We start from the raw sequence: 27,585 nt of genomic DNA, 5'->3' as shown, positions 1-27,585 counted from the left end.
GGGGCACTGGGGAAACACCATAAATTCCACAAGAGTTAAGAATTAAGAGGGGGGTGGTTATACTTTAGAGGGGAATCTTAGGTATCAGGCATTCTGGGAAGTCTGCGCCTCTCAAGTACCTCAGCCTGTGGGGAAAAGAGAGAGAGACATGCGGCCGGCAATTAGGATGAAAAGCAGGCTGCGCCCTCCAGAAATCGAGAGACCCCAGGGGAACGCCCCATGCTCTCTCCCTTTATTCAAATAAAGTAAAGGACTCCTCTGTCTCCTTTTTTTGGACATAAACCTCTGTTGTTTGTGGATTAATTTTCCTAACACTTCGCAGCTGTAGCTGGAGCCACGGGGCATCCCGGCAGGCAAGGGGTGTGTGGGTACAGTGTGGCGAAAAACTCGAGCGGTGGCTGGGGAAGTGGGCAGAGGCAGCCCGGCTCCCGAACACGGCAGGGAGAGGCTCCCTGGCAGGGGAAAGGGGCTGGATCCCGGGATTTCCCCTGAGTCACCCCACCAGATGGTGAGGGGTCCTTTGCTTGGTGAAGTAGGGTGTTAATAAGGTCCCGGTGTAAGGGCCGCTCCCACGAGCAGAGCGCCACTCACGGTAGGAGGCAGAAGAAAACAGAACCCTACAGTGGTGGAGAATTCTTCCCACAGCGCCTGCAGAGTCCTTCCCCTCCAACTGCCGAGAGCAAAAGCCAGCAGCTGCATTCCGTCACCTTTTCCCCAGCCCAATTATCGCAGTATTTCTGCTCCTCCGGGAGAAACCCTCAGATAAGAGAGTAGCCAGCCTCACCCGTCCCGGGACAATTTATTTTATCTCTCTTAAGTTTACTGTCTCTTAGCAGTAAAATGGGAGAAAATTTCCCAAGACAAAGAAAGCAAAAGGAAAAACCCTGACCTCCAACAAATGATACTATGGTATCCACATCAGGGATTTAAGGCCTTATGCTTGCAGTGACATTATTGAACTACTGCAGTTTTTCTCTCTGTACCAAGGAGTATGCTATAGACCTCTGCTGAGGTGAATCCAGGTCAGCTCTGCCTTCAGAGGGTGATTTTGTAAGATAGAGGCTGTAGCTGGCTCCTCATGAGGGGAGGATGTGTAACATAAAAGAAAACGTATGGGAACAAACTGATTTAAAATAACATACAATTAAAAAAGTGAAACACCTGGGTATTTATATTTTTTTAATAGTTCTTAGAATGCCTCATTTGTATGCATTGAATAATAGGAAAGGCAGCTGATGAGGGATGGAAGTTTCTCCATGGTAAGATGGGGAGAAAACGATTTTCTATCCGTAGCTCTCCAGAAAATATCTGCAGAGTTTTGTCTTCTGTTGATTAAGAGTCAGCCTATTAATCTGTCGAACAAAAAAGAAAGGAAATGTAATACTAGAATGAGTTATAACACAAAGTGGTAAATACAGCCTACGCCCAAAGATACAGCCCCCCTAGTCTTTGGGAAAGATGGTAGTTAGGTTCAGATACCACAGCTTAGACTCATTTGGTTCTTACCACCCACATCATAGGCTTCTGCAAATTTCTTTCCTGTATTTCTGTTTTCAGTTCTTCTGATTATAAAGACCTTTTAAAATTGAATCTTATTACAATATATCACAGCAGTACCATTCACTTGATGATAGATTTTTTGAAGTAACTTATTATTTTTTTCTTCTGATCAAAGAGCTACCACAGGAAATCCGATAAAGAATCAGAGACTTCGTTCCCTGGAGTGAGTAGCACATTAATACTTTTCATATTTGTATTTGCTGTCATCAGCCACAGTACTGTTTCAGATTTGGGTAAGGGAGCCTTTTTTAATGTGGGAGGGTAGGACTTCAGGCAAACTTAAAACAGGTACCATTTGTCTTGCTTTATATCATCCTGGTTTTTAAAATTCCTTAAAGCTTTTCATTTTCTGTATGACCAGAAAATATTCAGTTCATCTCCATGTTCAAAGTGATGAACTCTGGAAAAAGCAAATTATCATTTGGTGTTAATTCTCTATAAGCAATCATATTTCCAGCAGTCAGATGACTTAAATTAAGGTGTTATTAAGCTTTCATGTGTAGAAGATGATATGTGTGCAGCTTTGAAAATGTAGAATAAACTCAGCGGTTTATTTTTCTTAAATATAAATACCTTTCTTGGACACCTATGTGTGATGATTTTTTAGATAGATGAGATTAAAAGAGGAGAAATGCTTGGGGAGCCTGCTTAGGCCTATCAGTGTTTACTGGCCGTTTACAACACGGTGCCAGACATCCAAAGTAGCCTCTGAGGCAGGTATTTGCACCCCTGTGTATGCGAATTAGCAGAGCACTCTCAGTCTGAAGCCTTTTGCAGCAGAGCAATTATTGTGCTGGGATTTACAAGCTCCCAGCTCTGGCTTTAAAGGAACATAATTGTTTTTGGTTGTTTTGAGGATTTTTGGGTGTAGGGCTGAAACTGAATCAGAATCCTGAATGTTTTTCTTCAGCTTAGTGAGGCTGAAAATGCCCCAAGAATTGTGCACCATTCTCTAGTGTCAAATGTTGAAATAATTCTGATATATGAACACTAAAGAACAGGGTCTTTATTGTTTATTAGATGTACATTTGTTAGATAAATGTGGATGCATGAGGAACTGTTGTTACACTACATCACTTAAAGGAGGGGTTTCATTCTTCAAGTCTGCCCTCAAGTAATGGTGTGAGGTTATCTGTGCCAAAATGAAATGTATGGCTACATGCTACAAAAAATTGCAGCTGTCTTTGGTGTGCCAGTGGAGGCCATACAGCACTGCTGGTACTAACGAGCTGCTCTTCTGGGTTAATGGTGTCACAAAGGTGAAGCTGCAGCTATGTAGGGTACCTCTGCTATGCCAGCATTTTCCTCTGCTATCATTAATACAATATGACACCCATTACTGCCTTTGGGGGACAGAGAAGGGAGAAACTGTGCTGTCACAGCAGATGCACTCTGATCTGGTTCCAAGGGGGATTGGGGTATTCCACTGACTGTTGTCTCAGATTTGGGTATGAGTGGTGGTGGAGCTTCTCAGCCAGGGCCTGTGACCTGCTTCTCCTCAAGTGCTTGGACCTCTGCAAGTCAGTACACTCTGAGCACTGTAGCTACAGAACAGCCTTGCCTGGGTCTGTAATGAGAAGGAGTTGCTGAGGGGGTTGTAGCACTTGTGCTTCATTAGTCATCAGTTCAGCAAAGTACAGGGACAGGTGGGTTCAACTGGAGCCAGGCTACTGCTGGATTCACCTCCTTTTCTGGTGTCCCACAGTTCTTTAATTTGAAATTCTTAATTATTTGATTTATTCTGTTTTTTCCCTTAAGTGCTTTACACATTAACCCTTTCTCAGTTTATGCTGGGAAATTTTTCTCTATTTGTTTCCTGGGATCATAAACTGATTTAACATCTTGCAGTGACCTGGGTAGATCTATGCTCACATAGACAAGTGAGGTTGAGGCTATTTCCTTTGGAAGCACTGCAGTGATTTAATTTTTGTTTTCTACATCATTTTCTTGAAAAACTAGGTCTCCAAGGTGACAGAATTCTTCCTCATATGTATGTGCATTTTTGGAGAGGGATATAAAGACAATTTGCATGAAAAGATATATTAGTAGAGATAAGTGACATGCTATATGTACTCATAGCAGATCTGTGTTTTCTGCTTTCCCCCTACCTCTGCTATCAAAATTTTCTCTTATCACAGCTTTTTTTACATGTATAGGCTGGCAGTGACAGGAAGAGTATTGGAAATTGCCTGTTCTCAGTGACTCTTTATGATTCTGTGGCTAAATGTTATCATAATTAATGTCACAGCAGTGGATTTGAAAAGGTGAGACTGTAACCAGAGTTCAGAACTTTTCCAAAATGGTGATTTTAAAGGGTGACTCTGTTTTGCTAGATTTGAAATGCACACTGTACCTTGGCATTATATTAAGAGTCTGGATGCCTGATGCCTCTTCATGTTCAGTATCATGATATGGATTAAGTCCTTTATAGCAGTGGGGGTTTAAACCTGTTTTGCAGTGGATCTCTCACAACACTGAAGCTTTGGGTTTGGTTTTTTACAAGCAATTCAGAGCACATTCAGATACGAGCAAGTGGATTTCCCCACCACTGGTGTGAGACAAGGGCTAAGTTTTTTGTAGGAAATGTGTGAAGCAGATACTATTTTACAGGTGAAATAATTTCTGTCACTTAAATATAGAATTTGAAAATGTGGTTCTTGCTGTGATTAACTGCATCTCTCCTCACATCTGGGGCTGGCCACATTTGTAGCTGCTTGGTAATGGAGGGATCCACTTGGAATCATCAAAACAGCCAGGGATTTCCCAGACTGCTAACCAGATCTTGCAGCAATGCATCCAAATGCATGAGACAGCTCCAGGGCCTCATCTCTCACCGTAAGTGCAGACATGGCTGTTTGTCACCAATAAATAATGGAGACCCTGGGCTATTATGTGGCCCTGAGGACATGTAGCAATGTGTACAGCTCACATCTGTACAGCTCTTTCCTACCTGCTGGAAGCAGGGTGGTAATGCTGGTTATGTGGAGCAGTACATATCTCCAAATCATGCTTGGGCACTGGTGAGAGTGATGCCCTTTGGCACAGGTCAGAGTGTTTTAAGAGAAGCCCTGAGGCTGGTGAAGATGAATGAAAAGTGCATGTGAAAGCACTAGCAGAAATGGAAAAACAAGTGTTAGTGAAATAAATAGGTTAATCACTACAGGGCATTGTAGAGACAAATTCATTCAAAGAATTTGATAACAAGGAGGCAAAGAATAAACTAAAACCTGAATCTGTGGTAAAGAGATGAGGAGAAACTGGAGGGGTGCCACAAAACATCCTGATAAAGAAAACAACAGAACAATGTGAAACAGGAATTTAACCTTTAAGTTAAATATCCTGTCAGATCCCCCGGGTTCAAAAGGCACATACAGAGCACTGTTGTCACCAGAAGCAAACCGAAGAGTTGTGCCAAGACTTGGCAGCCAGTGGTACTGCACTGCTGCCTCACACACAGACTGTTTGGATGAGTGACTAGGTGCAGATGACCCATGGGACACCAAGGAAAACGGCTGTCACTTCGTTTTTCCTGGGATGGGGTGAGCTGAAGTGTCCTCATTGTCTCACAGTAAGTGAATCAATGTCTTTTACATAGTTTGAGTGTAGGAGCCTGGTCCTTCTTGAAACACCTTCTTTTAAGGAAATACCTTTGTCCAGATTCGTGTTAATATATTTTTAACAGATTATTAAGAGATTTTTTAGAAAACTGTTTGCTAGAGAAAATTTAGATGATGTCAAAGGAGAGAAAAATCAAGTGGTTGTGTTAACAGTGTCCGTAGCTGTCAGAGTGGCTTTTACATGCGGTAAGAAATAATATCTAGACACATATTTTTAGTACTTGATCCTGTGCCATGATAGAAACAATCTTCCATTATTCAGGCATGCTGGTGGAGATAGAGCTACTGATTTCTAATTGTTGATTAAAAGTAGTCTTCTGTGTGGTGCTACCTGTAAAAAAGGGACTATTATTATTATTATTACTATTATTACTATTATTATTATTACTGATAATATGGTCAGATGGTTACTTTATCAATTATTCTTGAACCACTTGTGTATAAAACTTCTCAAGGTTTGAGTGTTTCTTTCTCAGCTTCAGTGTATTAGTCCTCAGCATGATTCACAAACCTGAAGGTTAAACACGATTTGTGCTCAATGCAGAATTTCCAAGATGAAGTAAAATCAATTGCAGGGTAAAATACTTTGTCTAATATATTTCACAAGTATACTTCACAAGTATATTAACATTTGCGACACTTTTGTCACAAAAGAGAAGCTGTTATTCTTATTTTACTGAGTTTTCACTTGATGCTTTCATGGAAGAACAAAGACAACGCTTCTAGTCTAGACACATGAGACAAACTGTGGTGAAGTTTCTCACACTCTAGTTTCAACTGCCAGAGAGCTTTCCGGAGAGGGATTTTGTTCTAAGTATGGGGAACATATATTTGGCAATATAAGGGCAGATTTGATTAATCTTCATAATGGCTAAAATTTCTACTCTGGTAGAATTGTTCAATGTTTTCATGGCCAATCTCTTTCTAGCAGGCCCCATCAACATTTGTCTGGATTAGCATGAATGCAGAGTTTAGGTAAATCTAGAGATTGAACTGATGCGTCACTTTTGCAGGTGTGTTAGGGGAAAATGCTTCAGTTAGAAGGGTGTACATTTTGTATTACACATTTTTCTAGTCAGGCACTTCCAGTGCCTTCTACAACACCAGCTGTGGTATCAAAGTGACTTGGTAACTAGATTAGGTATTATATTTTATATTATTGTATATTGTATATTAGGTATTATATTATATTGGGTATTAGAGGACATCTAAAGTCACAAATAAGGCTGCCTTAGTTTTTTTTCTACTCATCTAGGTGTAAATTGAAATGCAGACGGGAATACAGAAGCTGTTTTGGAAGATGATAATTTTGTTTCCCGTGTGCTTCCCCCATTGCCTCTCCCTGCTGCCTGCAGAGAGCATGGGCTTCCAGCTGGATTGTTGAGGGACTGAGTGAGCAGGAAGAGCTATGCAGGGCTGGGACCTGGTTCTGTGTCCCTGCGGCTGTTGCCTGCTCACCAAAGACTGGGCCAACTGCTGCCTTTGCAGAAGAGAGAGGTGCATCGTTCCCCTCCTCCTCAGGAGCTCCAGCCAGAATGGCAGCTGCCAGCTCAGTGTCCACAGGACCTTTGGGGCAGGAGATGGCACAGTGCAGGTCTCTGCTCCTACTGCTCTTGCTATCCCTGTGGCTGTGCTGCTGGGACAGCTGGGTCCCTCTTGGGGACCAGTGTAGGCCTCCTGCAAGAGCTCTGGGTGCAAAGGCTTGATGGTGTGAGCAGTCAGGCCTTCCCAGCTGTGACAGCTCTTTCGTACTGTTTACCCCTTGAGAAAATTCTTGATCATTGTGCCTGGGATCCTCCATTTGTGGGAGCTAGGACATGTGAGATGCAGCTGTCTTGACACAGCAGCAAGCCTGGGTCCAGCCCTCAGGTGTCTCTATGTGGTCCTGTCCCACCACTGCCTCTCTCTCCTACCCCATTCATCCTCTGTCGTAGCTGGGAATAGGGATTTGCCTTCCCCTTCATATACATCTCCAATTCTTTTCTGGAGACATTGGCAGAAGCCTGATACCAACTCAACTACAGGCTGCTCAGTGAAACAGCCTGGCAGCCTTTAAATCTCTTATGTTCTGTTTCTGGGTAGAAGCTTTTCTGCTTTGCTGTATTCACTCCTTATTCTCTAACTTTGCCCTTTAGAGAATTAAGAGAAGTGCAAACCTAAAGTTTGGCATCTTAAGGAGAATTAAGGTGCATGAAAAACTTCAGAAAGCAGAAAAGTTCCAGCCAGGTTACCAATATTTTACAACAGGTAATATGCCTCAAGACCCGGGGGCATTAGGCAGTGTACAGGGCATTATAAAGGGACCCTACTAACTGGGTCGAACCAACAGGATCACATTTGGAAAGGCAAAACTGCAAGGAAAAATACCTACCCCTTTAATATGTTAGCTCTGCACCCATGGGAGACCATAGGATCACAGTCAACAGTGAGTAGATGCAGACAGTCAACTGAACAGGAAGGCTTTATTGTTGTGTCATTGTTTTCCAGAGCAAACTCATTTATTATTTAAGGCCTATTTATGCCTCCTTGCAATTTTCTGGAAACATATCCGTATCTCTTAAAACAACAATATTTGTTTTCATCATTTCCTGTGGGGAATTATAGGTTCATTTGCTGTGATTCAGCTGTGCCTAATGTTGGTACCCTTGAGTGCCCCAGGTTCCACTGTAGTATGTCACTTTCTTCATAAACTCCTGGTGGGAGCTTCAATCATTCATGGATATTAACAAAATAATTCACATCATAGATACTTTTCCTTAGGAGCTTGCTAGTTGCTGAAAGATAGCTGGAGTGATTACATTTCCTGAATCAGTTACTTGTTTTCCTGTTCATTATGGAAACGCATTTTTATTAGGCCCCCTATAGAGCAAAACTCAAGATTGTTGCTGCTGTTGAACCAACCCGGATTTATAACTTGAGATGTTGTCCTCATGTAGCTCATGAGCTAATATGGTTAGCAATGAGTCCTTCCTTTAGCTCTAAGTGTTTATTTAAGGCACTTCCTGAGGTTGGGACATAATGACAATCCATAGCAAGTTAATTTGATTATTATATGGACCATAAATCAGGTTTTAAATTGATTCAGCAATGAACAGTATGAGGCTTTATCATTTGGGATCCTCATGTGTTGTAACTCCCCCATACATCAATAACTAATTGTTATTCATTATTGCCAACAATAATGCTAGGATGCACTAGCTATGGTTCAGCAATGAGAAAAAAATTCCTTTGCTGATTTTAGGTTGTGGATGTTGCTCTGTTTCCCATTTTGGAATAATGTAATGGCTAAACTGGAGGACATGGGGATGAAATTTAGTCTATTTCTACTTGGGGCAGAACATATGCAATACATGATGCTACTGAGTGTGACTGCAAATCTGAAAAGGAAGACTTTCAACAATTGATTTTGCTCTTTCTGTTCATGCTGTTATCAGCTAAGTACTAAGAAGATGTAATGCAGCTGCCTCTACTCAGTGCTACTGTGGAAGACAGATTATGATGGGGTCTGCTGGACACAGTTATTTATGATAGCTAATTTTGTACTCATGTTAGTTTTGCCCCCTCAACTAGGTGTTACAGATCCTGTTCATGAACTAGTTGTGCTATGGTATTGGGAACAAATACAACACTTTATTATGACTTCTGGATTTCACTGGGGGAACATGGGCCACTGGGTTTAACTCAAGTCAACCTTGCAAATTTTGGGAGTCTGAAAAGAGTCTGCAAAAGGGTAAAACACTTCAAATTTTCCTTTTGCTTCTTTCTCTGTGATTTTCTGGAGTGTGAAGTCTAGTGCAGCAGGATCCAACCCTGTTACTATGCTACTTCACGTTATTGCCTTTAAGGTACAATGTGGTGGTCTTCTGCACCCTGTCCCAAGCATGGTAGAGTGATGTCCCCTCTGGCAGGGCATGAGGTGGATTACATGATGGTCTACATTTGCAGTTCCCAGTCCCATCACTTTGCTACTCATCATGCTGCTGTCAGGTGGCTGGAAGTGGACCTGTATGGCAGGGCATGTGCCAGATGGTGTTTCCCTGAGGGCGAGGCCACAGGGCATTTGTTTAAGAGGTGGTGCATTTTGGGTGGATGGCTTTTCCTGACCTCACCACCCCACCTGTATCACTGTAGCTACTGGATCACACGAACATGCTGAGAGCAGAAATGGGGCTGAGGCAACCAAGCTTAACCTGGTGTGTGTTGTACAGTGGCTTGGTGTCTTTTCTGCAGAAATGGGTCTGCAGACCTGAATAGTGGTCCCCTGTAGTGTGAGTGTTATCACTGCTAAAAATGCTACGGTGTCATCTCCAGAGAGTTTTGCCCTCCTTTCCCTTATTACATGAAATGTGTACCAGAGTGAAGGTCCCTTTAGCCCAGAGTCTTGTCTCCCACGTTCACCCTGGTGAGTGCTCAGATTAGTAAGAAGCTGGCCATGTACTGAGTACGGAAGGTCTCCAGCCTCCCTCTGCATTCAGGAGGAACAGGCAAGAGTTTGCACAGATTGCCACTTTTGTTATCCTCTCAGCTGTGTAGTTCTTATACAGATTTGTTTCATTAAAATAGCAAAGAAACCTTTACCAGAAGATGCACCCCCACTGACTAACTGCCCTTCTCAGTTTTTATTTTAACCTCTGTTTTATTTGAGCCTCTTGGTTGCAAAGCTGAAGGGCATTATTTCTTTTCAGTAGGTTCCCGGTGGGTATTAGTCAGCAGAGCTCTGTGTGATCAGTTTGTCCCTGAGAATTATAAATGTGGTGAGGTTTCAAGGCCTGTACAAGTTTATAAGAGGAGTTTATCCTCTCATGGGTGATGTGTTAGATTGCTCAGGTCAACTTCACTGCTATTGCTACAGAGAAAAATAATCAATCTAATGAGGGCCAGTGTGATGTGCACATCTGTGATTGTACCGTGCTGATGCCTGTGCTCAGTGATTATCAGAGCGGAGCAGACAAAGTGAGTGCAGATAAGATGATACTTGCTGCTGTCTTGTTGTTGCAAAAGCTTTGCAATCGGTATCCTCTGAAAACAGGGTCCCTAATTTCAACGTTACTTACATGCTATGAACTTTTTTTACTCTAGACAGCTTTGGATATTTTAAAGCTTTGTGCTTTGCTGGGTTTTTTACACATTTCTAGCAGCTGTTTTGCATCTCAGTTGCTCACAGCTTTTAATATCATGGTGGAGCAGATCCTCAGGTGACAGAAATATGCACGGTTTTTACTAAAGCAGTGAAATTGTATTGATTTATGCAAGCTGAGTATCTGACATTTTGTTTTTGTTTTTTTAACACTAAACAGGGTGAAAATCATTCTGGTGTATCTCAAGCATGCACTTTATTCAGTTTATTTTTTTTTATTTTTTTTATTTTTTACTCTATGGTGTAAAGAACTGAAAAAACCCCATAGCTATGTTACAAGGTTATTTTGAGGAATAATCAAAACTCAAAGTATTTGGGAGTGCACCCATGCAAAGGAAAGTTGAGAGTTGTCACATAACTTTATCTTTCTTCTAGAGCAAGGAGAAGATATAATGATGTTCTTGCAGGATGCTTGCAGGGTACTGCATGCCTGAGTGGTCCTGGCTGTCCACAGCCCCTGCTGGTGCAGTGGGCCTGTTTAGATGGAGGTAAAGGGAAATGGCAGCCATGGTGGCTTAAAAAAGGAAGAGAACTCCAATCAGGGAACAAGAAGAAAGTGTTTTTGTGTAGATGGCTGTTTTTGTGTAGATATTCTAATGGTAGCTGTGCATACCATTAGAAACCAACAGCAACTGGTCAATAGCTTCAGTAAGACTGGTGTTTTCCATTCCTATCTTAAGCTTTTTCATTACATCTCCATCTACAGTAACCTTCATTTGAAATGTTACAAGACTTTCCAAACTTGAGTGAAGATGGCCCTGAGAAATCTGATTTGACTCTGATATTGGTTCTGCTCTGAGCAGGGCATGGAGATCACAATCTCCAGAATTCCCTGCCAACCACTACCTACACTGCTCCATTTCAGTGGAACACTGAAAACTTCACAGCCAGTGAAGCAGCAGCAGGTTTCCTGCCTCTGCAGAAATTTTGTAAAATACAGAGAATATTGGTCTGTTGTCTGTTAGATAATCAGCTGACTTGTAAAGCATTCTTGGTGTTAGCACCTTGATGAAATAAGATTTTATAAAGCAGAAGTCTTTAGCTGAAATGTTCAGGAGCAGAAGTCATAATCTGTAAGATGTAATAAAATAATACCCAGAGAAAGTGTTTAGGTGTAGACAAGAGTAGTGGATTTCATCCTGTCACCCACCTATAATCTCTAAGACTCAGGAAATGTCTTGAATTCCAGGTATCTCAGCTGATCAATCAGGGAGTAAGTCTTCACATTATTTTTATAATGCTTTCACTTTCTCCTTAACATTTTTTAAGACTTCAAAAAGTGAAATTCTATATTCATTCTACAATGAAAAGGTGTCCTGGAACTGCTGACTAACTTTATGATGCAAGTTCAGGTAAAAGGATTTCATAGATCATGTAATACCATAGCAATCACAGATTTCTGCTAGTTCACTTGTTTTAGCTTATTTCAGAACAAATGTAGTAAGCCACTGGCAGCTTGATGTATTTACATTTACTGTAAACCTTTTTGCCTGGCCTTTCAGCCAGTTGTTCACCCATCACAGGGATGTGTTACTTAGATGTATTTCTTTCCTTTAGTTCTGTGCAATTTGGTTTGCATGGTACTGTACATTATCTCTTCCGTTTGAAATAGTATCATACTGAAACTTGTCATAGAAGTTGCCAACTTGGAAGCACATTAAAAAAAAAAAAAAAGGGGGAGTTTTGCTTTGATCCCTTTGGCCAAACTTGGTATACTGCCTGAGGGTGAATTAACACTCTTATTTTTACATTTGTGATCCCACTGCTCCAAAATTCAAATAGCTATGTGGCCTTTTGATACTGTGAAAGAGAGTTCTGGTATGGAATGAGCAATGTAATATTTGAATGGCATGGTCTCTTCCTATGTAGTGGTAAACAGTGCCTATCAAAAGCACTAGTTTGTTTTACTGATGGGTTTGCAGAAGCATTCAGCATTTCAGATTAGTCCAAATTACCTTTGAACTTCTTAGGGCTGTAAAATTAGCCTAGATAATCTTGAAAGAATAAATTTGCCCTTAATGTTTCCAGTAGTTTCTGGTTAGACTTGTATGACTTCATGTAGTGGTTTTCTTGTAGTACTGTCATGAAACTCCCAAATCAAAGGCATATGCAAATGAGTAATTTATTAAAATAATGAAATTGGGTTACTGCTGACTGCGCCTGAAAATTGTGGGCATCCACAAAGGGGTTTTGTCCTAGGAGATAGGTGAGGTTGTTGGAGGACATATCTTCTGCCTGGGGAGAGGATGGGAGAAGTGCTATCACTCAGTAGAAGATGGTCAACTCCTATAGTACATGGTGGTAACTCACCAGTGAAGTGTGGATAAGCTTCATAACAACTTCCTCATACTGATGGTGACATTATTTTGATGCAGTTGAATTTTGTATCTCTTTCTGAGTGTAGTTTTGACAAATTGATTTATATTGTCTTCTGTGAAAAAACAGTAGTGTGTGTTTTACCTATCTACCAGGTTTCAGAGGTGTGACAGAAAAGATACACTCATTATCTGTCCATGCTTTGAAAGAAAATACAGACAGGGTCAAGTTTTGATACTGCTTGTGAAATGTAAATACAGAACTGGTGATGTGCAGCTGTCTTACTTGAGGACAGGTGCCTGCACCCACATTGACAGTTCAGTAATGAACTGATGAGTCTTTATCACCATGATAATACCTTTATTGATTGTGGGAACCTAGTCAGCCAGGATAGATCATACTTGTACCGGGTTCCTGACATGGAGGGAATAAAACTAAGACCACGGGAAGCGGGATACTGAAAGGATGGAAATTTGGATGCTACTGGGATCATTCCATAATAGGTCACGTCCCTGGTCCGTGTTCATGATAGGATATCTGCCCCCAGGATGCTATTGCTAGGTTAACCTAGCTCCCTGGCCTTTGGATGCAGTCCCTTGGACCATGAGGCCAGAGTGATCATTAAAATCTAATTTTGGGAACTCCATTTTACCTGTTACAATTTATTCCACCATGCTCAACCCAGCCGAGTGGTCTCAGAACCCCACTGTGAAAACTGATGGCCTTTTGATAGGGAGATCAAATGCATCCTCAATTTGTTTGCAGATGACACCAGTTTGAGTGGAAGTATTGATCTGCTGGAGGGCAGGAAGGCTCTGCAGGGCGATCTGGACAGGCTGGATCATGGGCTGAGGCCAATGGTGTGAGGTTCAACAAGGCTCTGTTGGGGCCTGGGCTGGGTCCTGCCCTTGGGTCACACCAACCCCAGGCAGTGCCACAGGCTGAGGCAGAGTGGCTGGAAAGGACCTGGGGGTGCTGGTGGCAGCAGCTGAACATGAGCCAGGCTGTGCCCAGGTGGCCAAGAAGGCCAATGGCATCCTGGCCTGGCTCAGCAATAGTGTGGCCAGCAGGAGCAGGGCAGGGATTGTCCCCCTGTCCTGGGCACTGGTGAGGCCACACCTGGAGTGCTGTGTCCAGTTCTGGGCCCTGACTGCAGGAAAGACACTGAGGGGCTGGAGTGAGTCCAGAGAAGGGCAGGGGAGCTGGGGCAGGCTCTGGAGCACAAGTGCTGTGAGGAGCAGCTGAGGGAGCTGGAGGTGTTCAGCCTGGAGAAAAGGAGGCTCAGGGGTGACCTGAGACAACAACTGCCTGAAAGAATGCTGTGGCCAGGTGGCGGTTGGCCTCTTCTCCCAGGTAACAAGTGATAGGACAAGGGGAATTGGCCTCCAGTTGCACCAAGGGAAGTTTATATTGGCTATTCAGAAAAATTTCTTCACTGAAAGAATGGTTGAACGTTGGAATGGATTGCCTAGGCAAGTGGATGAGTCTTTATCCCTGGAAGAGTTCAAAACACCTTTGTATATGGTGCTTTCATGATATGGTTTAGTGGAATGGTGGCAAATGGTGGTCAAATTTGGACTTGATTTTAGAGGGCTGTTCAAACTTCAGTGATACTTAGAATCTGTGATCTTTGGCAGTCAAAAGATTAATGCTGTCAGTGATCCCTTGCTACAGCTCCAAAGAACACTTGCTTGGGCTGCAGGGGAAACAGCCTTTGCTGCATCATGTATATAACCTCAAAGACTGCGGGTTGGCATTACTAGAAAAATCCAGATTATTCTCGTGTGCAAATGAGAGTCAGATTTGGTGTCTGGAGTTAGATTACTGAGGCTGCCAAGACAGCCCTTCAAATATTTGTGAAAATATGAATTGCAAAATTTTTCCAGAGAAACTGGGTATTTCTTCCTGGATGTCCTTTGTGAGTTTTCTTAGGTGAAGGAACTTTTACATCTCAGCTTTTGCAAAGTGTTGTCCCTACTGTGTGGTTGTCCTTTCTCCTGAAACTCAAGAACTCAAGACCCTCATATTGTCAGGTCCTTTTTAAGGTGGTAGTAGGAACCATCATGATCAAAATTCATGTTCTATTTGAGTTTTCTTATGCTTGGCAGCTGCTTCCAGATGTCATTATTTAATCACTTTTTGTGGAGGTCTCAGGAGTTGTTTTCAGCCAGATTTATTTTTGGATGAAGGCAAAATTTTTTTTTTAGAAGTATCTTTGATGAAATGGAAAGGAACTGAAAACTGTAATTCAGTCAAGATATTAACTTATGGCAGAGGTTGTGATAGCAACTTGATGGAGTTAAGGTTTTTCTGTTCAGTTCAGAAGCAGGTATTTTCATCTCAAGCACAAAAATAAATTATTAGTATATTAGTAATGACAAGATTTATATTTTTATGTTCAAATAAATATAATGTAGAAAATAATTTGTTTCTAAATACAGATGACAAAAATAACAGTCTTTATTCAGACATGGAATGCATAGTTTGATTGTTTATGTAATTTTGGTTTTGTGTTAGTGGTTTTGGCAGTACATCTGAAAATGAAATGTTATGGAGAAAATTAAAATCAGCAGTCCTTTAAAACTTTATTTATAATGGCAGAACACAAATAATTACTGTGTTCGGAGGAATGAAGTTTCTATATCGGAGATGATCTAGCTGGAAACACGTGACCCATCTTTGTTAAGGAGAGAAGGAATAAAGCTCTGGCTAATTGCCATTAACCATTGCTATGCACCCCCACTGCTCCAGGGAAAGTTGTGACTTCCAAACTGCTTTCTGTTCTACCACAGACAGTCCCTTTATTTAAAGCACAGCTGGGCCTGGGAGCTCTTCAGCTCAGAGAAAATTAAATTTTGCTGTCCCAATGTATGCACACTGTTCAACTTCATCTCAGGAGAACCTCTGCAGACTGGGTCTGCTGATGCAGCTGGGGTGCTGGGCTGGGAGTGCAGGAAGCACTGCTCCTCACCAGAGCCCATGCTCCCTTTCAGCTTGCTCTCTAGTTCCTTCCATGGGTGGCCAGCACTCTGGTGAGGAAAAAATGCCTCTTTTCTGCACTTCAGCAAGTTGCTGCCTGTAGGAGTTGTCTACTTTGTGCATGCACTGTCAATACAGCTATAAGATCACTTTTGGCATGATTTCTCTGTTACAGTAGATACTCACTGGCTTGAATCTTTTTATAAGCACTTGGTTGCTCCATCTCCTAACCTTAAATGATCAGCCATTGGGTTTGGCTTGCAAGTCCCCAGATAAACATTTTAAAATACAGAGAAAATAAAACACAGGAGCCCACCCTATAATCAGGAATGGATTGAAGAGGAGATCCAATTCAGTCTGTTTCATAGTAATTTTTTACTTAATAAAGGTTCACCAAACCCAGCAGATACTGAATTTGAGGTAGAGTCTTGTATGAGCCAGTACATTGGTAAACTAGAATAAATCAGCAAATAGTAAAGTAGGCTATGGATTACATCTAATTATTACTGCTTGAATGCTAAATTTCTTCAGTTAATCCTTTGGTTTGCCTTTTCATGTCAGCAAGTTTTTACATTTATTCTGTTGCCTCTTGTTTTGTATCTCATGTCCTAGATAATCCTGACAATAAGGATAATTGCTTTTAGTTTTGATAGATGATAGATTATGTCAGTATACTACATATGGAAACAAATGACTTCTTTATCTTGCATACTCTCTGACTGAATAGATTTTGGTTGGACTGGTCAGCTAGCTTGTACCCAGCAGGACTACATGATTGATGCTCCCTGGGTATTACGCACACTAAAGAATGGTTACACTCATAGCTGCTTATCAAAACATTGTGAGTAACTGAAGTCCTTTCCCTTTATTACACCTGGACAGATGAGAGAGTTGCTGCAGTAAACTTCCTGAAGTTGTGGTCCAATTAGATGGATTTTGGCAAGAACACTCTTATTCTCAGTTGAATCCAACCAACAGATGGCTAGACAGTCTCTGTGGATTTGGCAGGGAAGGCCACACTCTTGTGGCTGTGTCTGGACTAGCTCCTATAGGGAAAGAACAGTGCCAAAACTTAGATTTTGTTGATTCTGCAGTTGTTCCAATAGTTAAACAGAGCTGGTTTTAAAACTGAGTTGCTGACATGTCAACCTCCACCTTGTGCCTGGGGAAATCATGGAAGAGATCCTCCTAGAAGCTGTGCTATGGCACAGGGAGGTGATTTGAGACATCAGCACAGCTTCACCAAGGGCAAGTCCTGCCTGACCAATCCAGTGGCCTTCTCTAGTGGAATGACTGCATCAGTGGACAAGGGAAGGGGTGTGGATGTCCTGGACTTCTGTAAATCCTTTGGTATCGTTGCTCACAACATTCTATTCTCTAAATGGGAGAGAGATGAATTTGCAAAGTGGACTGATAGATGGAAAATAAATTGGTTGTTCAGTGACATTCAGAGGACTGAGAGTCCCAGTCAACATCAGTGGCAAGCGGTGCCCTCAGTGGTCTCTAGTGGGACAAGTGTTATTTAAATATCTTCATCACTGATATAGACAGAGGGACCAAGTCCACCCTCAGCAAATTTGCAGGTAACTCCAAGCTGAGAGGTGCTGTTTGTTTTTGCACACCTGAAGGATGGGATGCCAGCCAGAAAGACCTGGACAAGCTGTTAAAGTGGGAATCTGAAGAGCTGTAATAAGTCCAAGGGCAAGGTTCCTGTACCTGGGTTAGGGCAGCCCCGACTATCAGCGCTGTCCTGAGCATGAAGAGATTGAGAGCAGTCCTGCTGAGAAGAACTTGGTGGAAATGGTGGATGAAAAGATGGACATGATCCAACAATGAGGGCTTGAAGCCCAGAAAGCCAATGAGTAGTAAAGTAGGATATGGATTACCTTTAATTTTTCTTGGTGGAATGGAAAATTTCTTTAGTTAATCCTTTGGTTTTTCAAAATCCAAAATACAGTTAATCCTTGGCTGTATCAAAAGCTGTGTCCAGAGGATGATGGGACATGATTCTGCCTCTCTGTTCCTCTCTGGTGAAACCTCACCTGGAGTCCTGCATCCAACTTGGGAATTCTCAGCACTGAAAAGACATCGACATATTGAAGGGCCACAAAAATGTTTAGAGGGCTGAAACACCTTCCATATGAAGTCATGCTGAGATTTGAATTTGTTCAACCTGAAGAAGAGAAGGCTCTTCATCTTGGAGAATATTATCAGGGAGATCTTTTTGCAGCCTTCCAGTACTTGCAGGAGACTTGTAAGAAAGATGAGGACAGATTTTAGCAGGGCTTGTTGTGATGGGACAAGGGGTAATGGTTTTAAGCTAAAAGAAGGTAGATGGATTCTAGATATAAGAAAGAGATTTATTACAATGAAGGTGGTAAAACACTGGAACAAGTTTCCCAGAGAGGTGACCTGGGAAATATTTAAAGTAAAGCTGGATGGGGCTCTCAGCAACCCAATTTACTTGAAGATGTCCTTGGTAATTTTTGGGAGATTTGGACTAGATTACCTTTAAAAGTCACTTCCAACCCAAACTATTCTGCAATAGTTTGCAGACTGCAATAGGGGATGGGGTTTAGAGATGTTCTGTGTTGCATATTGTCAGATCCATAACCCACATGGAGCTTCACTCTGACCCAGATTGTTCCGCTTCCTCAGAATGAGGTGAAAAAGAACCGCTGGTGTAGAGAGGGGAAATCCCACTCCACACAGAAAAACTTCCTTATATGACAGATAGAGGACTCTCCACTAGTGGAATATCAGGATAAAAGCTCAGTTATGACATAAATAATTCAAGCAATTCTAGCAGTCTTTGTGTCCATAGAACAGTAATTTGTTGTTGTGAGAGGTTTATAAATTCTAGCCCACTTTTAAGACTATTTTCTGCAAGAGAAGACATACAAACCATATTTTTGATGGATCATATTTTTGGTGCTGGTTGAATGACAAATGGTATCTTGTCCAAAGAATTTTGGTATATTTATCTTAAAAATGAGAGCTGAAAAATGTGTTTTTTAATTAAAAGCTTGTTTTTAAACAATGTACAAGGAATAATTGATGTAAGTAGTTACTTCTACTGCTTCACCAACAGTAAATACATCAGAAAAAAACCCCAGTAAATACATACAGAAAAAATCAAATTTTTGCATGGTGGTATTATGTAGCGCTGCAGAGTCAAAAGGCAAGATGAATTATATTTGATATATTGTACAGTTTGGTTCAGTAAATTGAGATCAATGAGGCTCTGTTCACTTCCCGTTTGCATGAATACAGAGGACTTTTCTTATTCAGGTAAGCCTGAGGCAAACAGTGTCATGCTTGCCATTTTCATCTTAATTTTGAACATCTATATTCCCTGTTTTATGCTTACTTTTGGAAATCCCTTGGTTCCCTTCCAAGTCACAGATGGGCAAAAAGTACCTCAGCCTTTCACCTCCTGCTGTGTTATTGCTTAAGTACTTACCCTCATTGCATCCTAATTAAACAAGGGTATCACTGACAGGGGCATAGATAGCTGAACTGGAGGTAAAGTTTCTTTTGCATCAAACTGTGTGTGTTAATGTAAATCAGTTGTTGAATATTCTTAAAACTGTTGTGCTAGTGAAAAGCTGTACTGCCTCTCTCCTGGTGGAGTTGTTGTATGTCCATCAATCATTGATCTAGGTAGCTGACACTATTCGAAGTGCCTTGGCAGATACAAAGTGAGTTGGGAAGCATCTACACCTTTACACACCTCTTAGATGGCAGAAACAAGAGAGGAGGAACCAGTAGCAAAGGGATTAATGGTAATCTGAGGGTTTCCACCCCCAGCATCTCTCATGTGTTGAGTGCTCTAAAAGTGAATTTCACGTGGCACTGAGGTGCTATTGGGGGGATTTATCTAATTAATTATCTATTTATTTAAACTGGTAGTAGTAGGACTGAGTTCAAAACCTTGGATCCATCCTGAAGCAATCTTAGGGCTGTGCTTCTTCAGCCATCTGTGCTCATTTATTAACCCCAGGGAGGCTTTCAGCTCCTATAATTTTTTTACCAGTTGTCATAAAAAAATTCCAGTTATTAGAAGCTATAGGGGAAGACAGAATACAGAGTCTTATTGCTGTCAGTTTAAGATAATTTTCTATCATGTTTCTATATAGTTATGGGAATGATATGTCATGATTTTTTAAAATGTTATGGAATTGGAAGAAGTAAAACCATTAATTTAAAACAGGGACAGACAAAACATGCAAAGAGTGTATCTGAAGGGGCTGAAGAACTGCAAAAAATTTACTATGGGAGGATGTTTATTAATTTCTCCATCCATTCATAAATTTGCTTTCCTTCTAATGGCTAAATATTTTCTTTCTTTCTCTCTTTCCCAGTTCCCCAGAGCCAGGTCTTCTTTCAGGTGAAGATTCTGTTTACAACCAGTTGCCATTAACATGCCATAGGAACAAAAACATAGGCTTTGTATGAAGTCTGTCCAGCTTCTGCAGTAAAGAGCTGGTTGATAGCAGGTTTCCTGAAGGGGCATCATGACTTGACAAGGAACAATCCAATTTAAACAATCCTATTTTCTCTACCAAGATCATGCTCTTTTCGCCCTTTTCACTCCCCAAGTGATTTGGTACCTTTTTTTTTTTTTTTCTACTTCTCAGCTGTCTGAGTTTCATGAACTTGACACAGCATTTAAAAGCATCTGTGCTTTGTCTATAAAAATAAACATCAGCAAAATTGCCACAAATGCTCCTGTGATAAATTGCTGTTAAATACAGCTGCACCTTTTTGGATGTGGGAGGGAGGATGGCCATGGCTCTTATCTGAGCTAAGGATAAGCCCACTTGCTAGTGCAGAAGCAAGATGAGGGACCAGATTTCCTCAGCTGTGTTTATCTTCCCACCCACACATGTGCCCATACAAGCATCCCACCAGCCCAACATCAGGCTAATCAAAACAACATAAAGCCGGCTGAATCCAGACCAGCTGCAACCAGGCTTGTCATGCCTCTACCATTATTATTGTTGTTCCAATTTATAAAATTAGCCCCTGCTGATGGCCTTGATTACAGATGCTTTTCCTTCAGTTTCTCTGCAGCTCCCGTGTTCAGCAGTCCTCCTGCATGTGACAGCTCTGCAATCCTGCTCCAGTGTCCTCTGCAGCCCCACCCTGGGACCCAGGGCTCTGAAGGCAGTGGGTTCCCATTATTTCTCCTGCCACTGGGGTCTGCTCTTTGAGCTTCAAATAAATTCAAGAACATACCCGGAAACAGCAGCTTTTGAGGTGATCAAATGGCTCAAAAATAAGACATAGTATATGCTGCTGTGTGAGCTCACTGTGACTGCATTGGTCCCTTTACTAAAATGTCTATGCCTTTTGTAAGCATTGTCTGTCTCCACTTGGGGTGACAGAGGGGTTTTACCCATTTCTCATAGCCCTGCAGAACTTGGCTCTTGTGGGACCCTTCACCTGACTCATAGGCATTTGTCATGCAGAGTCATCCCAATGGGCTGCTGGTAGATTCTTCCTCTACTGGAAAAAAAACAGTGTTGCTTGATACCATCTGTTGACTTTTGCTGGATTAACTGGACCTGTGGAGTTCAGAGGTACTGGTATGACTCTTTCTCTCACTGTGAGAAAGTGAGAGCACAGTTTACGGTTTTGAGCACAGAGATCAATGCATGCTTCAAAACTCATGCTGGCTTTTTGAAATGGGTCAGTTTGTTTACAGAGCCAAAAAAAAGGGTAAAAAGTGAAAAGTAAGGCATGCTGAAGTTGCAACCAGGTGATATCCAAAGCACCTAAACCAGAACCTGAGAACATCCCTCTCTCAGGCAGGGCTGCTCTGAGCATCATGTGGTCTGTCTGTTGGTCTTACAGTGTGGGAAAGAAGATGCTAGTCCTGCTGTTAGTAGCACCGTACCCTGCAGTCCTTGCTCTTGCTTTTGACAGAAGGGAGACTAGTGTGAATGTGAGAAATCTCACCCTTTTGGTGATTCCAGGATGGGAGGTGCTGCTTTCTCATACCATCTCTGCCACTATGGCCAGGCAGTGATGTCCTGCTGCTAAGCTCTGCTGCACACATCATGTCACACTTCCCCTTTCAGTTTGCACAGGCTGGGCAATCCAGAGGAACCTTGACAGGCTTAGGAAGAAGGCCTGTGTGAACCTGATGAAGTTCAACAAGGCCAAGTGCAAGGTCCTGTACCTGAGTCATGGTTATCCCAAGCACAAATACAGACTGGGTGAAGAATGGATTGTGAGCAGTCCTGGGGAGAAGGACTTGGGGGTGTTGGTGAGGGAGAAGCTCAACATGATCCAGCAAAGTGTGATTGCAGGTCAGGAGGCTAGCTGTATCCTGGGCTACATGCAAAGCAGCATTGGCCAGCAGAATGAGGGAGCAGATTCTGACCTTCTGCTTTGCTCTGTTGAGACCCCTGTAGTACTGCATCCAGCTCTGGGATTCCCTATTAAGAATGACTTAAGAACTGTTTGAGCAGATCCTGAGGAGGCTGGAAAATTATCTGTGCTGGAGAATCTTTCCTATGAAGGCAGGATGAGAGAGCCTGTACAGCCTGGGGAAGAGAAAGCTGTGTAGAAACCTTATAGCACCTTCCAGTACAAAAAGAGAGCCTATTAGAAAGGGAGAGGGGCTTTTTACAAAGGCATGTAGTGATGGATCAAAAGGGAATGGTTTCAAACTAAAAGAGTTTATATTTAGTTTATGTTAGATGTTAGGAAGAAATTATTTACTATGAGGACGGTGAGGTACAGAAACATGTTGCCCAGGGAATTTGTCAGTGTCCATCTCTGGAACTGTTCAACACCAGGTTGGATGGGGCCAGCCCAAACTTTTTTATGATTCTTGGAGGAAAGGAGAAACATCTAGTAGAAATAGAAGTTAGTGTCTAGCACAGCTGTTGGCACAGCATGTTGCCATTGCCAATGTTGCAGCATTTTCGTCTCTTCCACATCCCTCCATAATCCTTTCCCACCCATTTCCCACTGACAAAATCCAAGCTGGTGCTATGAATAGACCTTAACCCCACGAAGGTGTCATTAAATTATGCATAGTGCTTCCTTGTCTCCAAAGGCTTAGGCATTAAATATCACTGAAGGAAAGCTCTTTGTACTGCCTTTATGCCCCCTATATTATCCAGTATAGCACAGTGTGTGGGGCCTTTCTGATCAAGGGTCTGGTCTTCTCACTTGTGTAACTGGTATAAGAAGTGAAATACTGTAGTAAAGAAAACTTTGCTCCCCCCAGTTTGGTCTCATGTTGGTTTTATACTACAAGAATGCTTCCTCAGTGTTACTCTTTGTGCAAGGTTAATTGGTGTATATAAAGCAAGCATGAGGATCATTCACTTAAAAGCACACATGGGAACTTGCTAATTTCTCTGAAGGTTTGGCCAGGTTTCATCTGTATGTTCCTGGTTTGCATCTGATTTTTATTTCAGACACATGCCTCAGAACTCTCTGGATGCTGCCTAGAAACCTGGTTTTAATGAAAACATCCATCTATGCATCTCATTCTGGAGAGATCTGCTGGAAAATTTTTCTCTTCCCACAATATTTAAAAAATCTTTACAAATATTCTTTTTAATGTTGTTTTTCAAATTTGTAATTATCATGTAAATGGATCTGTTGAAACTCTTCTTTTTTCCCCTTTCTCTTTTCCATTTTTCTTGGCTGTTATTAGCACTGTGTGGTGCTGGCCCTGCCAGCATGTCCCGTCCTCTGAAGGTGCCCCATTGCCACAGTGTCCCATGGGTCTACTGGGGCTGGTGATAGGCTTTGCTTTGATCAGCTCTTTAGGAGAAGGTGTAAATTGCCAGATAGGGCAGTACCTCAAAACTGCTTTTGTGACCTGCCTCTGAGACACTTTTGAAGGTGAGCCTAAATCTGTAGCCACACCAGGATTTAAGTCATCATGAAATAAAACTGCTACTAAAAATCCCACTCTCTCTGGACTTTCCCCAAGTCTCTCTGGACTTGGTCTGCTCTTTCGTTTGTAGGTCTGTGTCCAGAGACGCAAATTGTTTCTTCATGCTGGTCCTGAGGTAGGATTTGAACTATGCTGTCCTCTTCTTGTCTACTATAGGTGATGTGGAGAGCAGGACTCACCCTTTTCTTTTCACTGATTGTGCAGTCTGCTGTCCTTAACAGAAGCCTCAGCTCCTGTTGCCTGAAGCAAGGTCTCTGGAGGCTGAAAATCAGCAGGACAGGAGATGGTACCTCCCATTGTCCATGGATTAGCTGCTGAACTTCAAACATGTATTTCAAAAGTATGTTTCGATGTGCCTAGCTTATTTTTGTGCTTCCTCTGACCTTTTAAAAATACTTGTTCTTTAGCTATATATAGCAGAGCATAGTCTCCATAGTCAGATCAGACAATCTGCAGAGAATGTGTGCTCTTGGGTTATTTATAGAGCTCTTAGCAGCACTGTCCCATTGCCCTTTTTGTACAGAGTTAGGGCATTCTGGGCTGAAAACATGACCTTATCCTCTGGGTATGCAGACTGGCCATTTGGAAACCTGTTTTTAACAAAATTTGTGTTTCCAAAGGAAAAATTGTATTTTCAGCTACAAATTTCTCAGTTCCCTGTGCCTGATTGAGTTGGTATTATACACGCATACAGAGTTCAGGGGGTTTTTGATAAATCTTGTAGTTGCACATATTCTCCATCAATATCAATAGACTTCTGCTTCATGATCTCCTCTGAGATACAGAGCTGTTTGATTGTCAAACAATCTGGGTCTGTAATCTTTTGGGTCAGGAAGCCAGTGTGAGTATTCAGTATGGAATACATTTATGGAACATGGCTGCAGGAGTTTTTATCATTCATCCAAACCGTGTATTTTCATTAAAGCTTAATGCTGTCATAGATGTCTTGTAATTGATTAAAACTAATAGTTTTTCTTCGTTAAAATAGCTACATACTATTAATAGTCTATAATTTTCCCATGGGACTTCCCAGATGGATGAAATTTGAAATATTTCCTTCTTGCCTGCTAGCCTTCCCCTTTTTTCTCAATTTCTACAGCATGCATCCTTAATACTTAGCATTAACAATCCTCTAGTTCCTTAAAATAGCAAAGATCAATGGACATAGCATGACATCAATTTTTGTATCAAATTAAAAAACCTTAGGTGTACTGAACTTCGTTCTGACATTCGCACTGTATTTTATTCTAAGAGAAATGTCATAATTTTCATTTACTTGAGAAGACCTTCAGTAAATGGGAGAAAAATCCTTGCAGGGAAATCTGTTTGCTCGAAATGTTAGGTCAAACTCAATAATTTTTACACAAGTCCTTTATTAAAAAAAGTTTAGTGATCTACTGTGAAAGGGAGGGTCATTACGTACACAAGACTGATGCATCCTTTTCCCATACATTGGCTCAACAGTGATATCAGATATTGTTAGAAGTATAATGCACCATGTAATGACATAATTTTCCCAGAAAAATTAAAATAAATGTTAAATGCAGTCAGCAGGTAAAGCAAACAAGCCTGTTGGACAAAAAGTAGCTTCCAAAAACTTTTATTGAGACACAATTGAATCTTAGACAAGATAGTGTAGAGCTCCCCACAACAACTGATATCTGCCCTAAGAACTGGAGGAGTCAACTGTTTGGCAACTGCAAAACATAACTACTTGCTTATCAGCAGCATTCTTCAAAATTAATAGAGCACATTAATTCTCGGTGTGACTCCAGCTGAGATCATTGATGTTATACCAGTGATGAATATGGACAACATATGGATGAATATGAACTGTGTTAATAACTACTGAGGCAGAATATTGAAAATTGCTTTCCAGAGAAAATCAAGTCAGTGGAACATGACTGGGGATTGTTGCTGAAGGAGGTGGGATTTGTGGACAGGTGGAAAGAATGGAGACAAGAGAAAAAAAAATAATTCTTGTTTTGCGTTGAGAGAACGGTGTTCATGCATATTCTATTACTTCTAGGGTGTTCTGTAGGGTTAGTATAAAGAAAACACACCCAGAAGCCCCTTTAGGATGGATTTATCTTCCTGACTGCCAGCTTTAAGCTTTCCCTTCTTCAAAACCTGATGCTATAGACAGTGTATCCAGAGAAGCATGTGTGTGTCAGAAATACATGGGATCATTTTTCTCTAACAAATGGTCAGAGCTAAGCCCACTGGGTTTATCCTACTCTTTGGTGTCTGAGGGCCCTAGGACCTTGGGCAATTACTTCTTGCAGGGATTAATTAATTCAGCCTCTAGGGTACATGGATTTATGTCATGGTGGTCCATGTCAGGACCAATGTCCATGTCAGGCTGTCAGGTAACCTTCCCCTGACCCTTAGCTCTCCACAATGTATCTCTTGCATGCAGCATCCTCCAGGTGGCCTGTATTTCCTCTTGTTATGTCCTTCACCTTCTCCCTGTAGAAACAGTGCACTGTTGGGAATTTAGAATAAAATTCCCTGAAGGATCAAGAGGCTGCTTGAGAGGAAATGAAAGCAAAAATTGGTTTTTTAGTGAGATATTAAGTCAAGTGTTATTTGCAATACTGAAAACAGGTAAAATAAATTGTAATTTTTATCTAAGCCTAGATAATAAATATCTTTCCACTCCCTAATACTTTCCTCAGAGATACCTGAGAGGTCTCCCAGCTCCTGCTGGCAGAGACTTTCCCACTGTGGTGCTCCTTTTCTGCCTTCAGAGAAGCTCTGGAAAGCTGTGACCAGGGATCGAGAAGAGCCTCCTCCATCTCCTCCTTTCTTCCCCTTGGCCTCTACCTGCTGCTGAAACGCACCCAAGGAGTGTGTGACTTCTCTGTGCAGCCGTCATCGCCATGATTATCATTCAGAGTTCTTTCTGGTTTTTTTCTGCACTGCTCATCTGGTCCCTGTTTCCTCCCAGGAATTTTCCATGTGCAGCTCCAGCCGCTCCTCCCAGCCCAGAGCAGGCATCTGTTGAAGCTCATGGGTACTGGGGATGTCTGTGTCCCTGGGAGGCCTACATATGTCACCTCAATGGCACAGGTGATGGGCTGCATGTGAGGGTGTAACTAATGTATCCGCATCTCTACTCCGTCTACACGCTCTCAAAGAATTTTCTGTCACAGAAAGTTGCAGGATTTAAAGAGGAATAAATTTGATCTTTCAGAGAGATTTTCTGTTGTTACATTTTGGATTCTTGGACATGGTCACATTATGTTTAAATCAAGTTGGCACAGATAAGGGAACTAAGCAATTATTCATGATTCTGCCAACAGTGACTTTCCTTACTACCCACAAAGTGCTTCTTTATAGATTAAAGCACATTGGTTTTGGTTAGGAAGCCCTTTTCTATTCACTGAACATCATTGCCAAATCTTGAAATAGTTGTATTTGTAGAGACTTGAAATGTCTAATTTCAGTACAATAAGCAGATCCATACTTCTCACCAGCTTGCCTAAAACAACATTCTTTATTTTAGGGAGCGCAACAAAAGTCAACAGCTTTGGAAAATTAAATTGCTCGTTTGCTGAAAGCCTTCTGTTGCAGACATGGCAATAGCTCAGAAGTTAGATAATAAATAACATATTGCTTTTAGATAGTGCCTTAGCAAATTTTATAGAAAATGATCAGCTTTACAGTGGGTCAGTGCAAAACTATGACCAGAATTACTATGTTCTCTCCCTGGGTCAGTTTCCTTCTCTTTACCTAACTTTTATCTTGTATCTGTAAGTATAGGAGTTTCTTTATAAAAAATTTTGTAGGCACAACTATCTAACTTTTATATTGCATTTGGACTTTAAAGGTTAAACATAGCAGAGAGACTTTAAGGAGTATGGAGGGAATCTCAGTGTGGCTTCTCATTGGCTTTCAGGGGCTGTGTTGACCAATTTGAATCCATCAGAGTACTCAGTCATTCAGTTTTAGTCTACTTTGTACTTTTATTGACTAGATAAATGTAGCATGCAGCAAAAGGGAGTTATATTAAGGTGAAAGAATGCACAAAAATATTACTAAATAAT

The 27,585-nt window shown here is 41.5% G+C and overlaps 2 long non-coding RNA genes across 2 annotated transcripts; both read left to right on the top strand.

Moving 5' to 3' along the window:
- The first annotated feature begins 764 nt into the window (after window positions 1-764).
- On the top strand, window positions 765-26,737 carry LOC111941504 (uncharacterized). The gene is made up of 4 exons (XR_015280644.1): window positions 765-1,022; window positions 1,676-1,723; window positions 23,693-23,876; window positions 26,215-26,737. It is a non-coding gene; the product is annotated as an uncharacterized LOC111941504 (long non-coding RNA).
- Window positions 3,205-7,746, top strand: LOC147648514 (uncharacterized). The gene is made up of 2 exons (XR_015280650.1): window positions 3,205-5,128; window positions 6,433-7,746. It is a non-coding gene; the product is annotated as an uncharacterized LOC147648514 (long non-coding RNA).
- Window positions 26,738-27,585: the final 848 nt, after the last annotated feature.

This window comes from Cyanistes caeruleus, chromosome Z (assembly GCF_971803275.1).
Source record: "Cyanistes caeruleus chromosome Z, bCyaCae1.hap1.1, whole genome shotgun sequence".
In the NCBI taxonomy this organism is placed as follows: Eukaryota; Metazoa; Chordata; class Aves; order Passeriformes; family Paridae; genus Cyanistes; species Cyanistes caeruleus.
The sequence above is the reverse complement of the archived record's forward strand: the minus strand, read 5'-3'. Positions and strand labels throughout refer to the sequence as shown.